The sequence below is a fragment of the Vulpes lagopus genome, chromosome 4 (genome assembly GCF_018345385.1).
Source record: "Vulpes lagopus strain Blue_001 chromosome 4, ASM1834538v1, whole genome shotgun sequence".
NCBI classification, from domain to species: Eukaryota; Metazoa; Chordata; class Mammalia; order Carnivora; family Canidae; genus Vulpes; species Vulpes lagopus.
In genome coordinates this window covers 117,384,322-117,390,321 of record NC_054827.1, presented here as the reverse complement: position 1 = coordinate 117,390,321, position 6,000 = coordinate 117,384,322, and positions in this window count along the sequence as shown.

Sequence of the window (6,000 nt, the reverse complement as noted above, 5' to 3'; positions counted from 1 at the left end):
TTAGGAGCTATAGGCAGAGCAGAGAACCAGACACTCCAAGGGCTGCCCTCACAGCCCCACCGGGCGGGGTCAGGAGTGACGGGAACCGGAAAGCAGGGCCAAGGGGCAGGGTGCCGGAGGGGCCACTCGGCAGATGGGGTCTGGGGTGTCAAAGACTAGCAGGGGCATGCAGGTGTCAGGCTAGGAGCCTGCAGCACAATGGAGCACAAGGGACCTTCTGTGGTGGGCCGAGGGCAAGGTGGGGACATTTAGGGCCAGGATGGTGGAGGCAGAGCAAGCAAGTCATGAGGGGACAACAGGGCCCTCTGGTTGGGGGCCAGACAGGCAGGACTTTGGGCGGGCAGTATAAGGATGATGGATCCTGCTGTAAGTGTGCCGGGAGACCCTGGAAGGTGACAGCACAGTCCCATGATGTCACTTCTCATTTGGAAGTGTCCCTCTGGTTGTCACGACGAGGTCGTGGATGAAGGCAGGGAGACGCCAAGGGCTTCTGCACAGGGCAGCTGACACATGCTGGTGGCCCGGAGCAGGGCCTGGGGTCACGACAGGAGAGTGGGAAAAGACGGCCTTGTACCATGGGGCCGGATGCAGGGTGTGAGCGAGAGACAGGAGACAAGTGTCAGTGCCAGCTTTGGGGGAAACCGCACCATCAGCAGCCCACAGGAGGAATGGCTGGGGTGGAGTGGGTTTGGGAGGTGAGGGTCACAGGTTCTGTCCCTGCCGTGATGATGCCGCTCAGACTTGAGTGTAGATGTCACAGTGCGCCTGGAGATCTCCAGTTAAGACTAACGTATTAATTACTTAATCCTGGTGCCACACCACAGAGCTTATTCCCCCTGTGCCCATTTTACAGATGGGGACACTGAACAGGAGTTCAGTGAGCTATATGAACAGGAGCCCTATGCCAGTCATCTCGCAGGGCAAGGGGACGTGACTCAGCATGGATCCAGTGGGAGGAGGAAAGTGGTCCACTGCGGCTCATTGGTGACATTGGATGGATCTGAGAAGTGGCCCCAGCGCTTGAGTCACAGGGGGAGCTTGCATTCAGGTCCCCTGGCTCAGACTTTCTCCTGGTTGGATTAGCCACGTGGCCACCTTGCCCACCACAGGCTCTACCACTTTTGTCATTGTCTTCTTCTGCAGAGAGACAGGCAAGGCCAAGTGGAATCAGCGTGGGGTCGTCCCGGGGCCACCGACCTCCAGAAGGAGATGGGTTTCCGAAGGTCTGGGAGCCCAGCACAGCCTCCCCCGTCTTGAAGGCAAGGGGTCCCAGAAGCAGCAGTGTGCTGGCTCGTCGAGAATTCAGACTTCGTCAAGATCAGGGCTCTTCCTTGTTAGGAAGGAAGTCCACCTGTGCTGAGACTCAGCAAGAAAACGCTCCCCGGAGCATCCTCCAGACTCCCAGGAGCAAATAGTAGAAGGAATACGGCGTCCATGCTGCCCAGCTCCCAAACCGCCTTTTGTGTGTCCTAGAAATGTATTCGCTCCACTCACCCAACAGCCATGGAGACCGACAGCAAAGGCATGTTTATTAAGTTCTCACTCAAAAAGCTTCATCACATTTTGGCAGCTTTTCTCCTTGACCCTGAAGCATAAGCCGCGTTGTCTCCGCCTGCCTCTGGGGTCTGGGCTCCGGCTCTCCTTCCCCTAGTTCAGCAGGAGGAGCAGGGAAGCACCCCCCCCGCCCGGCCCCCACATTGGACCCCCCTCTTTGTGCTAAGTCCGAAGCCTCCTCCCACTGCAGACACTTATATGGATCGTGAATCGATATCCACCCTTTCAATCTGGAAACAATAAGGAGGAAAGTCTCTGAAATGGAACGCCGGCTGGGTTCTGGTTCCATTCATTTCTTGCCGGGCCACATCGCCCGGCTGGGCCGCAGCAGAGGGATGCCCAGGGGGCAGTGTGTCTGCACAGGAAGAAGCAGGGAAGCTGGCGGGATGGCAGGAACCAGAGGAGCTGTGGCTTGACAAAGAAGAAGCCAGCAAACAGAAGCTAGGGGGGTCCGGCTCAGGCCACCACCACCAGGGGCTAAGACCCACATGATGCTCGCTGAGGGAGGCTGCGGCAAAGCTGAAATGGGGGAGAGTCAAATCCAGGCCGTTGCAGTAAATCCACAAGAAAAGAACAAGGCACTTAAGGAAGAGAGGAGAACAGGGCTGGTGGGGAGACCATGAACACCCCAGCAGGCTGGGGGCTGAGCAGGTAAGTGCCAGACTCTACCCAGACTGACTCCCCTGAGCCCACTGTTAAATTCGCAGGACTTCCACGACTTTGCAGGACCCAAGATAACACAGCTGGTCAAAGGTTCCAGCTGGGATTCGAATGCAGGCTATTTCCAGTTGTGCCCTTCACACACGGAGGCCAGTGAACAGATGAGGATGTTACTTTGCATAAATTCCATGGAATGCTATTCCTTTTAGGATCTCCATGATCTAGACAAAGCCTCTTATGATCAACAGATGAGTCACAGAAACCTTTTTTAAAAAAATTTATTTATTTTTTAAAAAGATTTTTTATTTATTCATGAGAGACAGAGAGAGAGAGAGAGAGAGAGAGAGAGAGAGAGAGAGAGGCAGAGTCACAGGCAGAGGGAGAAGCAGGCTCCATGCAGGGAGCCCGACGTGGGACTCGATCCCCAGTCTCCAGGATCAGGCCCTGGACTGAAGGCAGCGCTAAACCACTGAGCCACCAGGGCTGCCCTCCCCCCCTTTTTAAGATTTTTATTTTTAAGTTATCTCTATACCCAATGTGAGGCTTTGAACTCACAACCCCAAGATCAAGAGTTGCATGTTCTTCCCACTGAGCCAGCCAGGTGCCCTGAGTCACATAAGCTCTCCACCAAGGCCAGGGTGGGTAGATGTCAGGCACTGACCCCCATCAGTCCTTCTACAGTGGACAGTTGTGAGCTTCATGCTTCCACCAGCAGAGCCATCTGGTTGCATCCAGCAGGTTTTCTGTGGCTTATCTGTGTGTCACCGTGAGACTCACAGATAAGACCACTCTGGACCAGCCTGGCACCCACACCCGCCATGCTGCTTCACCACAGAAGTTCCCACAAGATGAAATCTCTCATACCTTTGATTAAATATACAATTCTGCCATTCGAGAGTGCCACCATGTAGTGAAAAGTGTCCCTGGCTTCTGGAGATTGGGCTCACCAACTGAAAAATATAGGCAGAAGGCAGCCCATAGCATCACAGAAGCCAGGCCCGAGGAATGAGTGCCAGGAACAAATGAATGGAAGTGTGTCAGGGGAGGGAATTTATTACAATTTTTTTAAGCGTGGATTTAATTTGGAAAAGGAAGTCTCATCCTCTTTTAGTCTTTCTCAAAAAGTGGACTACTGCTTTCATAAGAAACACAGTGCTGTTCTTCTAAGAGATGTTCAAACAAAAAAGAAAGGCCTGGCATGGCCTTCTCGGCCATCAATTAATATTAATGCCACAAATCAGAGAGCACCAGGCAGAGGCCCTTGCTGTGCAGAGAACAGGGAACTGCAATCAGCTCTAGAAAACCCAGACCCAAGCCTGGTCTTTGGAAGGGTCCTTCTACCTCCCTGGGCTTTTATTTCCTTCTCTGGATGACAGAGAGAACCATAGCTCGCAGGGTTATCTGTAAGAAGTAGATGGTATGATTGGAAGGAAAGTTCGCCTGGCTAGGATGGGAGACGAGTGGCTCCCGCAGCCTTCTGAGCTCAGGTGGCCCCTGTTCACACATGCCTCTGCGTCATGACTCTATTTTGCCAGACTGTTTTCCTCTCAAGAGGAGGAGCTATTGATGATTAGGGCAGGTGACTGACTTTTGTTGTTGTTATGCCCAAGACGTTTGAGAATAATGGTGGCGCCTCAAGAGGACTTTTCCATGAATGAGTAACTCAGTACATGTGTGGGTGTGTGGAGATCTCAAACCTTGGTATGCGCAGTGCCAGGTGGTGTAGAGCGACCGGAGAGAATGGACTCAGATCCCTCCGCCCCCCTCACAAAGCTGGCCTGTCCCTCACGGAATTCAAAGCTCTGCCCTGGGCCCAGCACTCTGCCATCCTCCAACATGGTGTCACCTCTCTCCGTTTGTTGTCTCACGTCACAGATTGGACCCAACCCTTGCGACCCCTGCTTCACCTCGTGCTTCTCAAGGTCCAGTGAGCATTAGGATCACCTAGAAGGCTTTGTTAAAATGCACATATCTGGGCCTCACCCTGAGAGTTTCTAATACAGAAGGTCTGGGCAAGAGCTAAAGGATTTGAAATTCTTTTTTTTTTTTTTTAAGATTTATTAAGATTTTTAAAATTTGAGAGAGAGAGTGAGAGTGAGAGAGAGAAAGAGAGAGAGAGAGAGACAATGAGCAAGGAGGAGGGGCAGAGGGACAGGGAGAAGCAGATGCCCCAATGAACAGGGAGCCCGATGTGGGGCTCCATCCTGGGACCCTGAGATCATGACCTGAGCCAATGACAGATGCTTAACTGACTGAGCCACCTGGGCCCCCGTATTTATTTATTTTAGAAAAAGAGTAAGCATGAGTGCGAGGGGGCATGTGAGAGAGGCAGAGAGGGAGGGAGAGAGAGTTCCAACCTGACTCCATGCTTAGCATGGAGCCCAATATGGGGGTTGATCCCATGACCCTGAGATCATGAGCTGAAATCAAAAGTTGGATGCTTAACTGATTGAGCCACCTAGGTGCCCAGAAGGATGTGAAATTCTACCAAGTTCCCAGGTGACACTGATGCTTCTGTTTTACAGGGAACCCTCACCTGGGAGCTATGGCTGCAGATGGTGTTTCCTCCAAAATGCAAAATATCAAGGGGCAGGAGGAGAGAGGCTGTTTAGCTGATGTCCTGAGTCGGACCTTCCAGGCCATTGGGATTTCAAGCCACTGGAGCCTAGGGGCTTGGCAGCCAGAGTTGTGCTGCTAAAGGTTTAGCAATGGGTGAATGAGGGTCTGGGGGAGATGCCCAGATCTGGGCCATTTACAAATACCTACGCTGTAAACACATTCTAGCCAAGTTCATGCTACCACTATATTACCTTGGGCAGTCTTCAATTTCCCCAAATGCAAAAGGACAATAATAAAATCCATCCTCTGGAATCGAGAGTGTAAGCAATAATTCACATCAAGTCCCAGGAGCAGAACGGATACCCAATAAATGGTCACGCTGTTTTCAGAATGTCCCTCCAGAACTCCCCAGTAAGCATTTTAATTCCTACCAGTGAATAATCTGTGCTAAGCTTCAGTCATAGTGGGTATATGTTTTCAAAGTTAGGCAGTGTTTTAGAACCTATTTTAAATTGTGCTGGGAAAGTTACATTTTCAGTTGCACTTGGCCTTAAAAAAAGCATAGGGTGCTTGTGCTGTGCCCCATTCAAGATAAATGGTAATACAGTGTTTTCTTATTCACAGGTATGGTCTCTCCTTCTGCAGCAGTGCTATTAAGGATTTTTAAAGGATCAATAATCACTCATTCAAGATGACTATGCTGTTGCTGTTTGCCTGGCAGGCAGTGCTGGAGAATTCTCCAGGAACCTAGAATAATGGGAAAGCAGAACCCATCCCATCTTTCAGGGCTGTTTTCTAGAACAGCCTTATCTTTCAAGGAGGGCCTGTGCCCTCCCAAGACAGTCTGGGCAGAATCAGCCCCATCCTTGCAAACCGCCAAGTGTGGAGATCCCCAAATTGGCATGTACGGATGGAAAAAAAAGTGGACTCTTCATTCGGGCCATAGCAAGGAATCGGCAGGACACCTCTCCGTGGGCTGCGGTCCACAGGCAGGTAAACACTGAATCAGCAGCAGAGCAGGAGGGACGCCACAAATATGAGCCTCTGCAAGGCAAGGAGAAAGAAGCCTCACTGTGGTGCCACGGCACTTCCACAGCTCAAATCTGATTTCATGACAAAGGCATAGGTTTCACACCAGACAGTCAAAACTTCTGCCGAGTGTATACTTGCAATGAAAACTTTTGCCTGCAAGTAAGGGGGAGCAAGTCAAGTGGGTTTGATGTGAGG